Source organism: Sinocyclocheilus rhinocerous, unplaced genomic scaffold, assembly GCF_001515625.1.
Source record: "Sinocyclocheilus rhinocerous isolate Xijiao unplaced genomic scaffold, SAMN03320098_v1.1 scaffold2383, whole genome shotgun sequence".
In the NCBI taxonomy this organism is placed as follows: Eukaryota; Metazoa; Chordata; class Actinopteri; order Cypriniformes; family Cyprinidae; genus Sinocyclocheilus; species Sinocyclocheilus rhinocerous.
Window position 1 is genome coordinate 32,989 of NW_015664014.1, and position 10,248 is coordinate 43,236.

At 39.5% G+C, this 10,248-nt stretch overlaps 1 pseudogene; it reads right to left on the minus strand.

Annotated features, from left to right (window-relative positions):
• LOC107729216 (uncharacterized) overlaps positions 1 to 10,248 on the minus strand; it is a 45,148-nt pseudogene that overhangs the window by 27,070 nt on the left and 7,830 nt on the right.

The following is a 10,248-nucleotide window of genomic DNA, read 5'->3' on the forward strand; positions in this document are numbered from 1 at the left end:
CTGCGAAAAATAACTCAATTTGGTACTCGCGAGGCTGCACTATATGCGCGCTATGGATGTGACTGTGAGCGCATAGGAGCACGCGAGTATCGAATGGCTTAAACTTAAAAAGATGTGCAAATGATACAGTTTTGTGACGATGCAACAATGACTCGATTAGGCAAGTGACAATTCTGTCGACTGTCCCGAAACCCGAGCAAAAGTCTTGTATCGCAGCGTGCAGTAGTGCAGACGAGATGCGCTGTTGTGAAGCCGCTTTGAGAGTGAGAGAAGATGCGGTACAGCTGAATCACTCACGCTGTTTTCAATTGACTGATTTAATCTGATAGTATGTGTGGATTTATTTACTCATCTAACCTACATGTTTGCAGGAATTTCCCTCATTATAAACTCGAAAGCAGATTAAACATAATTCTATTATACAGAAATTTAAGGAAAAAAATCCATGACTTTTCCAAAACTTTTCCAGACCTGGAAATGGCTGTTTTAAAATTTCATGACTTTTCCATTTTTTTCATGACCGTAAGAAGATGCACGCTGTTAATCACGTAAGCTGGTCCTCCATTGCGCAAATGCTCCGTTACCTCTCCCTCCTCTAATCATGCCGGATCCGTCACCCCACTTTGTTCCGGGACCTCGCAATTTACAAATTAAGCACTGTGGAAGAATGCTGTTTTTTTAACATGGGAAATATGATTTTCAAAAGACAAGTTGCTATCTAATATTTGGAGCACGCGAGTATCGAGTGGCTTAAACTTAAAAAGATGTGCAAATGATACAGTTTTGTGACGATGTAATGACTCGATTAGGCAAGTGACAATTCTGTCGACTGTCCCGAAACCGGAGCAAAAGTCTTTTATCGCAGCGTGCAGTAGTGCAGACGAGATGCGCTGTTCTGAAGCCGCTTTGAGAGTGAGAGAAGACGCAGTACAGCTGAATCACTCACGCTGTTTTCAAATGACTGATTTAATCTGATAGTATGTGTGGATTTATTTACTCATCTAACCTACATGTTTGCAGGAATTTCCCTCATTATTCAATGAGATGCAGCCTTGGTCTGACGCAAGAAGCAAGTCATTTGTAATTTTAACAAGTGCAGTTTTTGTGCTATGGTGGGGCCTGAAGCCTGACTGAAATTCTTCATAGAAATCATTTTTTGCAGGAAGGAGCACAATTGAGCAGACACAACTTTTTCTAAAATTTTAGACATAAACGGAAGATTTGAAATGGGTCTGTAATTTGCCAGTTCACCCATCTCAGGTACACTCTGAAACCTTCCTGGGGTTATTAGTGCCTTGTGAACAAGCTGGCAGTGCCACCTTCCTGCAAGTGGCGGGCCACTGTTCAGGCCTGACAGGGCTGTTGCAGGTCTTCAGCAGTCCTCGCAGGGGGCCGTCCCCGGCGACGAGCAGACGAGGGCTGCTGCTTCAGGGGTGCAGGGCCTGACCCACACTGAGGCAGGATGTGGAGAACTGCTGCGCAAATTCTTCAATGTTGTCACCAAAGAGACCAACCTGGGAAATGGGGGCATCAAGAAAGCGTACTTTTTCGGCTTCCCACATCTCAACCAGGTTGAGCTGCAGGTGGTGCTCCTGGACCACTAGCATGGACATCGCCCTGCCCAGAGCCTGCGCCATGACCTTCGTAACCCGGAGGGCATAGTTGGTCGCTGAGCGCAGTTCATGTAAAACCTCTGGGTTGGGACCGGCCGCCATTTCAGCATCTGCCTCAGTCTGAAACGGAGCTGGTTCAGCCGAGTCATCAGCTTCTAATGGTTCAAGCCTGCCCTCTGATGCTATGAGAGACAACTCATCCTCTTCACGAGCACCGAATGAGAGATTGAACTCACCCTGAGATGAGCTCTCAAACTCATCTGGTAGCTCAACCGGAGGACACGAAGTGTGAGAGGAGCAAGAGGTACGCGGGAATTCACCCGGCAGAACTTCTCTTGCCTCCACATGCTCTTCATGCACATCGCTGCGGCCTCATACCCGGAAGTAGAAGGACCAGAGCGGGAAGCAGACAGGGTGACCCAGGTTCTTTTAGAAAAGAACGCGAACGCAACTTGCCTATGACAATGTCCTCGCAAGTGGGACATGAACCATCTACAAGGGCTGCTTCAGCGTGAGCACGGCCCAAACACTGAATGCAGCGCTCGTGCTGGTCATTTAGAGAGATGTAATATCCGCAACAAGAATGGCACAGATGGAAAGGCATCTTTGTAAACACACACAGTTCCACCTGTGAAGCTCTTTTAGATAACTTACTCTTTTAGGAGGAAGTTTGCTCTTAAAGATCGCCGTTGAATCACCCAGGGGTACTCTCACAACACTTAGCTGTGTATGAGAAGGGAGAGACCGCTGCCTGTGCCGTAGATCCAATGACGATGAGATCAAGAGGTGAATGAGTGAATGAGAAACATTGCATTCGTCTCCGAAAAACAGAACGAGTGAGCAAATGCTACACTGGCCTATTTATACCCGGATGTATGGGGTGTGGCCAGCTATGCAAATTTTGCTCACCAATTTCATTGGCCTTTTCTCAATTATGTCAGAGGGGTCTGGGCTCTCAAGAGCGACCCCTAGTGTTGGAAACTTAGACACAACATTGAAGTGACCGACTGAAAGGGAACTCGGAATTCTATGGGGCCATAAAAGCTATGTTATCTGGTTGAGGTGTCCTTGCTGCCATGGTAACCAGTGTCCTGGGGGTTGTTCACAGACATCCCAGCACCCAGTCGGATTGTTGTGTGAGGGGTCTGTTGGATTATTTGGTTAAATGTGTGATGAATAAACTTCAAAAGGCTATGATTTCATTGAAGATGAGCGCTGCACGTTTCAAAGTCAGCTGCTGCGCTGCTTTTTGTACAGCCGTTACCGAAGAAACCGCTATATTTCTGCCATTACAAAAGTGTCACCTGCTGGCAGAGAATGAATTAGCATTTTTATTAAGCCTGTGTGCTGTTTTTGTTCAGTCAATGTGAAAATCAACCCATGTTTTTATGCAGCAAACACGCAGAGCTGTAAATGTGAACTAGTGGATCGACAAGAAGAAATAATGCATTATAAAAATGTAAACAATTAAGACAGTAACATATATTTATGTTATTTAAATAATAGGCTATAATAATTGATTGATAATAATTGTTTAAATTAATATAATAATTGATACTTTTGCCTCCATTTTCTTTAAAAAATGGTTTAAAGGCTGAAATGTGAAGTTAATCATTTAAAAAAAACTTTTTGTTTTTGTGAAAACCTGTATCTGAACTCTAAGTCATGCTTTTTACAGTCATTTTAATTTTATTTATGCAGGTCTTAAAAAAGGTCTTAAAAAGTCTTAAATATGATCATAAATATCCTGCAGATACCCTGGTCTGGAAAAAACAATCAATTCATATTTTTAGGTAGGCCTATATAATTGTCCGGACCTCGGCTGGTGAGGAGGGTTCATTACTGGACCTCAAGCAATTTTAGTTGAAGACCCCTGTTATAGAGCATAAAAACATCCTTGTGTTGTACAACATTTAGATGCAGTGAAAGTTTGCCTTCATATTTCAAAACGTTTCACTTGATTTCATTTTAGTCTGGCATTATAGTTTGGGATACTAGTAAAATGTGTATAAGTTTATCTCACAATAACACGTTAACTAATGCAATTAAGAAAATAAAAATGACTTACTCATCAGAAATGATCTCCTCTGCTGGATCAAGCCGCATGATGCGTCACATCGCATTGCATTCTTCTTCTGATGTAAATTCAAGGCTTATTCCTCACAGCACGTTTTCTTCCAAAAACTAAAAGTAGCATAGAAGAACTTGAAGCTTGCTGCTTTGTTTATCGAGGTAATGTGGGTGTTTACATGTTCGCGTCACTCACATGGATGATTAACAACTAAATAGCTTGTGAGTGGGTGTGACTACATTACAGATAATGAGCTCAAACGGGAAACACTGTACCTCACATTGGTTTCATACGGATTACTTTATCAGAGAATATTTTTTTTCGTTATGACTTACATCATATAAAAGTAGACATTTCAAGCTTTCTATAAACATACAGTATCTCATGTCTGTGTCGAGTACTCACTGAGTTTTGGTTCATTTTTGTGATGCGTTTCAGAAAGAAGTTCATGGAGACCAAGATGGCAGAAAGCACACCCTGTTTGTTTGTTTTTTTATTTTACAAAAGCACAATATTCTGTTGTTATTGCGAGTGTGTACAAATATAAGTTGTATCTTACTGTTTTCTGTATGACCAAAAATTATGGAGTTAAGTTCTTTTTTGCCATTATCAGGAAAAATGCAACTGAATGTGCCGGCACGTTCGCTGACCTCAGAGGGTTAAACATGAGAGACCACAGTGACAGGATCCTGCCACTACCCCTCAAAAAACTCTTGGTCAGCCTCTGTGACAGATAGATTGAGTGGCTCTGGGATAGATGTAGGACCACCGGACTTGGAACCTCCAGGAACTCCAGGTCCAAAGTGACAGAATCCTGATACTTCATTTTATGAACAGCAAGTGTTGAAGATGGTGCATAAAATTATGGAAGATGGTTTTTTGCACCCTTATTTTGAGTCGATGCACCTTGGATGGCGTTTATGAACAATTAAGTGTTTGACAAATCATTATTAATTTACTTTTGTGCCTGAAGCTATTTGTCTTTGTAACAAACAATCGATTGGTTTGATTGACAAGTAATTGTATAAAATATTAATGTATTTATATAATGAACAAATTTCACAGCCACTTTCCATTCAACAAATTGTTTTGCTGGTATATTTTAGTCCAAGTACTATTGGTTTTTATTGTATGTATATATATATATATATATATATATATATATATACATACAATAAAAACCAATAGTACTTGGACTAAAATATACCAGCAAAACAATTTGTTGAATGGAAAGTGGCTGTGAAATTTGTTCATTATATAAATACATGAAGCACAGTGAGTTAGCTGTGGCTGACTTGTTATGCCCGACATACTTGAGTTTCTCCAATGTGCATTGTGGGTCCTCCAGCAGTTCAGAGAGCAGCTTGATCCCTGAATCTTCTGGGTGATTATAGCTTAGATCCAGCTCTTTCAGGTGTGAGGGGTTTGATTTTAGAGCCGAAACCAGATATGAACAGCCTTCCTCTGTTACCATACAACCAGATAACCTTGAAAGATAGATTAAAATGAAGTGTTAAAATACACATACATAAATATAGAAATATAAATGTTTTTCAACACTTTTGTTAATGTACTGTTAATATTTTATGGTGTTTTTTTTCTTGTCATATTTAAATTATTGTCATAATGCTCATCAATGAGGGGAAAAAAACATTTTTACAATTTTAAATACTAGGAATGTAAAGAATCTGATCAACATATTAATAGTCGTGGCAAAGGTCCTTACTCCATTATTGCAAATTTTTCAAGGGGCTATGACCTCTCGGGTTTTTTTTTTTTTTGGGGGGGGTGAATACAGTTAACCTGACATGGCCATGGTAGATTTGAAGATAAGGGAGAAATTGACTCAATGCTAGACAATGAATTGAGGGTGACAAAACGAGGGTGTTTCAGATCTTAAAGGACTGATTGCAAGCGCATATGAGCCTGATCTTCCAGAACAGGTGATTATATAGGTCTTATGGGAAGCAAACCTAAGGGAATTACCTATTTCCCAGCATCCATGAGACCCAGGAGTCTGCAAAAGAGACCTACAGTGATGTTCCTTCCAAGCCTGGAATGACTCAGGCAGGCACTAAATGACTGGATGCAAGCCAGTGACAAATTAATCTACATCATGACTTCGTTTAATTTCATCCTGAGTATCATGACATATGAGGGGTAAAAACTGTTTTGTTTCTCTATACCAAATATGCTGACCTGTCCAGGACCCAGAAGTGACTGAGCAGTAAGGGGAACCTGACTTACAGGAAATAAAGTCAAATCTGTTGTAGCGAGCATGTCACGCACCACTCATTGTCAAGAATGCATTTCCTCCCAAAGGTGATTACCTTGAGTTTGTTTCACATGAGACCTTTACAATTGTGGTTCATCACTTAAGGAATACATCCTTGGTGGCACCCACTCTGGAGGATCAGGTTCACATGCACTTGCTATCGGGACCTTATGTTCTGGAGACGCCGATCAGGAATGACCTTCCTCATCCACAGGTCAAGAAGGCTTAACGGCCTGCAAATGCCATGTTGAAAGAGACCTCACCATGAGCTTTTTAAGAAAAAATAAATTAGACTGCATCCTGCCTCCTATTTTGGCCTGGCCACAGAATCTTATCTTCATCACAAGCAATGTTCTCCCTGGCTAAACAGAAGAGAAAAAAAATCTTCTGGAGTGATTGATACAGCCCCTGAAAGCCCACACATGAACATCACCACATGCTTCCTCCAGTGTCTGTATGGTAAGGAAGGATGCCTTGCTGGCTAATGCTGTCCAAAGACATTCACAAAAGCAGGAAAAATGTTCCATCCACCTCTGATTTTATCAGAGACGACTGTCTTTCCTCATCCTGCTTTTCCTCCTCTTACGCTCTCTCCTTCACATCTAACTCTTGCTTCACTACTGACTTCCATTTTCTTCCAAAATAGGAAAGCTTGTAGTCTGAATTTCTTACTCATATCTATGCTCTTTGGAAGTGGAGAACTTTGTCTTCGGTAAACTCTCTATCAATCAAACTTCAACTTTGACTCCTGGGGCCTCATTCATAAAACGTGCGTACACACAGATTTGATCTCCAATCTTTTGGACATTGACTGGTGCTTTTTTATATGCTAATGACATTGAAATCATTCAGCTAAACACAATTTCACAATCATTTATGATTTATAGATTTCACATCTGGAAGAGATGCGTATGGACAAAAAAACATGTATACACCTCTCTTCCAGATGTGCAGTCTATAAATTAATTTCTCTGAATCACATGTATGCACATTTGACAAATGATCTTAGATAAAATGTAGGATGGTTTCTATGCAACATTTTATAATTGAGGGCCCTGGTCTTCATTGTACATAGTGGTTTCTATGTGGTCAAGCTGTGTTCTTGTGTTTCTTACATTTTTTAAACATCTCTCAGAGTGCATTCTTCTGACTTCTTTAACCCTTAAATGCATACATGTTTCGCCAAACATTATTACATATTCATGTCTTTAGCAACCCGGACCTAGATATCCAACACAGATGGATCTCTAACTACTGCAATAGCATAAAACTCTCCTGATATTTTAATAGCAATTAAAAATGAATAAAATAAAGCATATTTTGTTACCTTTTGAAACTTAGTAGGGTTCAATTTGAGCAGATGATTTTACCATCACTGTCATCGTCAGAGCGCACTTCCCCAGTACATTCAATATCTGCCTCATATTCGCGATCTCCAACTTTTTTTTAAAACTATCGTTTTCAATGACTTCCAAATCCATATTTTGATCGCTGGCAGCTTATTCACCACATCCACCATCAAATGACAGTGACACTTATATTTCATTGTGTACAGTACAGTAATTGGTCTGCAGTAAAGCCATTCAAGCCAATTCAATTTATGCTGATGATAATCTTTTTATGTCTGCGGTAATTATGAGTGAAACCTCACTTCACCATTGTCTATCAAGCAGTGCCACCTTGGGGAATGAAGGTGAATTGCACTTATTGAGTCATCAGATATTTAATTATTTTTGCGCAGGAAAAATATACTTACACTATTACATACCTCCTTATATTTCATTGCCAATTGTACAGTAATTGGTCTGCAGTAAAGCCATTCAAGCCAATTCAATTTATGCTGATGATAATCTTTTTATGTCTGCGGTAATTATGAGTGAAACCTCACTTCACCATTGTCTATCAAGCAGTGCCACCTTGGGGAATGAAGGTGAATTGCACTTATTGAGTCATCAGATATTTAATTATTTTTGCGCAGGAAAAATATACTTACACTATTACATACCTCGGGTCGCTAGCGACCTCATACATTTTTTTTTACAAACAATTAATCAGAAAACAGACATTCTTTTTATATTTTATAATTGTTTTCTTGTTATATTGTATATAATGAATAGATTGAGGAATACTAAGAAAGTTTAAAAAATGAAGGAGGAAGAGGGTAGTGAATGACATCCCGGGTTGCCAAAGACCCGAGGTATGCATTTTTAAAACATTAGTAATTTTTCTTAAGCATGAACTTAAAACTAGGTATGGAGGAGTCAGTTCTAATTGAAACTGGTAAATTATTCCAAAGACTAGAGCCAGCAAATTCTTGATCACCTCCCACACATTCTTAAGCTGGGGGGACATGAACTGAGTTATCTATTTGTTAGAAATTGTTATTTGGTGAAGCCTTCCTTTAGAGACAAGTTGCATTACGTATAGCTGTGAAGGATCTAAGGATTCTGAATAACAACCTGTGTGTGTTTGTCTGGACTTCATCCCAACTTCATTGAAACAACAAAGTCTGAGCATTGAAACATATGGAAGATTATTTAAAAAAAACAGCTGATTTTTATTAACACTTCATCTCTTGCTTTCTGCTCTTCCTTGGTTTCTTCTGTCAACCTCACAGGCTTCAGTTAATGCAGTTTTGGGTATCAGACAAAACACAGTTTAGTTAACTGATTTTTGGTATCAGACTTGCTGTTAACTGGTTTTGGATACCAGACAAAACAAATGTCTTCTGACGGGATCTGGTAAAAAAGACTGGATTCAATATTCTTCGTACAGACATCAGATTTAACAGCTGTGAAGCTGTCAACAGCTGTAATATGATTAGTATTACATGTGACGAGTGGAGCGGGGCGAGGCCGTTGGAGTAAATGATAATGAGCAACATCTGCACCACTCACCGGTCTCGAGTCCCACAGAGGAGCTCCGGAAGGATAAAAGGAGGAGTGACGACAGTGCAAGACGAGAGAGGACCAGGCCTGGACTATTTATGTTGTTGTTTTATTATGTTTTATGTTTTTACTTTTGTTTTGCGTTTGTTTATTTGATTATTAAAGTTTTATGTTTAAATGTTCGCCGGTTCCCGCCTCCTTCTTCCCTGAGCTACGAACTTTGTTACATTACAGTTTTCACATTATTATGTCACATTATTATAATTAGGGGTGTGCAGCAGAGCCCGTATTTGTATCTTTATCTGCAACAATCACAAAAATCACAAAACATTTACTTGAGAAGACCGTTATATCTTTTTTCGTAATTATCACTGAACAAATATGCCGTGTTTAACTATAATATTTATTTTGTATGATTATAACATTTATTTAAATATCTTCTAACAGTCGGAGCCGATACCCTCATAGGCAGTGTTTCGAGATGTAGTGCAGTTGTACTTTGGGTTACCCGAGTTCGAATCCCAGCTTGGGGACCTTTCGTGATACGATAAATAAATATTTTCTAATTAAAACAGTTAGGGTTCCTATGCAGTTTGGAAATATGGAAATTAATTTATGTTATTTCCAGGAAATGCATGGAAAAAGGCAACTGCAACGCTGCTATTTTATTTGCGCTTGTTTCATTCATAGAGTTTATACTCATTTGGTGTAATATGCGGCTGTTTGATTGGCGATTGCGCGGTGTATCATATCATACAAGGTTTAAATCAATGACATTTAAATATACTCTCTGCATATAAGCTCTGATTTCTGAGAGATGCACGGAGAGGCAACAGCAATGCGGTTGTTTGATTTGCGCTCATTTAATTCATAAAGTTTACATTCATTCACTTCACACACTCATTATTGCGTAGTGACGACTAGAGGTTTATGAATAATATCGCGCTGATCCCCTAGCTCACCTGTTATCCAACAAACATGAGGAGTGACTGCGCCAGCCTAAGCCGAATATTATTCTGCAGAATTATTCGTTAAGCCCGGCTCACACTGTGCGATTTTGGCCACGGTTTGGTCATCTGAGACAAATTTTGAAAATCCTAAAAGATTCCTATAATCCTAGGCTAAAATCTGTAGTCTTTGATCGTTAGTTTGACATGTTCACCGACAGCCGATTAATGACCGTTGCGATCAAATTTTACCTCCGACGAACTTCTGGCAGTGTCAGAAGATTTTGCGCACAGTCCTGCAGTGTGACATCTCCTACGACGAACATCAAACTGTCTTCGTTTTTCAAGACAAGCCATGATCAGAATTTATTAGTATATTCATTACAATTCATTGCAAAAAGTAGCCTAAGCCTACAATGACAAGAAGCAACGGTTAAATATGAGTTAAGTTGAA